This window comes from Eurytemora carolleeae, unplaced genomic scaffold, assembly GCF_000591075.1.
Source record: "Eurytemora carolleeae unplaced genomic scaffold, Eaff_2.0 scaffold1372, whole genome shotgun sequence".
NCBI lineage: Eukaryota > Metazoa > Arthropoda > Copepoda > Calanoida > Temoridae > Eurytemora > Eurytemora carolleeae.
The window spans coordinates 23,766-24,840 of NW_019397277.1; the positions used below are offsets into that span (position 1 = coordinate 23,766).

The 1,075-nt window shown below is 41.0% G+C and overlaps 1 protein-coding gene across 1 annotated transcript in view; it reads left to right on the plus strand.

Annotated features, from left to right (window-relative positions):
* Window positions 1-893: 893 nt before the first annotated feature.
* The window catches only part of LOC111713216 (tetratricopeptide repeat protein 5), a 10,355-nt gene continuing 10,173 nt past the window's right edge, over window positions 894-1,075 (plus strand). Inside the window, exon 1 of the mRNA XM_023488040.1 lies at window positions 894-914. The gene's annotated coding sequence lies outside the window, so the exon portion shown is untranslated. The remainder of the gene's footprint in view (window positions 915-1,075) is intronic.

Below are 1,075 nucleotides of genomic sequence, written 5' to 3' on the forward strand. Positions count from 1 at the left end.
CGTTTTTTGTGCTTTCAATATTACCGGAGATATAAAGAGTTTGGTTCAGATTTCAATTTTGTTAAATAAAAGCAAAATTGTCGAAATCTGAACGAAATTCTTCATATCTCGGGCAATATTGAAAGCACAAAAAAAGGCAGACCACATTTTGGAAATGGAAGGACTAGGGGAATTTTGTGATTATTATCTCTAGAAATTTACTTCTAAGATTAGCTGTTGACAAATAAACGCAGCAAATTATATCAAAAATCAAGACGACATTCAAGTCGTCCTGCATACTGTCATGTTTCTTGGGACACCCTGAATCAATCAAAATCCATAAAATTATAGGCATTTCTTTCTTAGAACGGGCTGGTAATGTTGATCCGCTTTACCGCCCATCCGTGCCATCCCCCCTGAACCATGGTGAAATCTATTGATTTCAGGGGGTTTTCAGGCCCCAACGGGTGCTGAGCTCCCGCCCCCCTGGAAAGAAAAAAATTTAAGCCCCCCCTGGACAAATTCCTAAATATGCCCCTGCTATTGCCCAGCCGCTATAATTATACTACACATCCGACCTACGACAGAGCTGTTTATTTTTTTTATTATTTGAGGGTTAGATAAGGTTATGACAATTTCTGGGCTATGCGGCTGATGGGCTAGGGGGCCGAGCGCCGTAGCTAGGAAAGGAGCTAGGGGCCCGGGCGGGCCACAATTCCATAAAGCAGCTGTAAAAGTAAAACCACGTGCTAGTAGGTCGGATGATATAGCGGATTTGCGTAGGTCGAAAGTTACAGCACTCATATGAGAAAGTTTAAACACTTCGCGGCATTTGTTTTCGGAAATTTTTGATTAATAAACACACGAGCTTTGTCTTTTTTGTTACATTGTATTTACTGTAAATACAGTCAGTCTTTTTAATCCCAAAATAATAGGTAATTTCCTAGTAAACGTTTTTTGGACCCCCCCTGACCCCCCCTCCTATCATTTTGGTACATGACTATTTTTATTTTTACTTTTGAGCAATGCAAATTCAGGATTATTGGTCTTATGGCCGCAGCGCTCGGCTTAGACATAATTGATAGGAGGGGGGGGG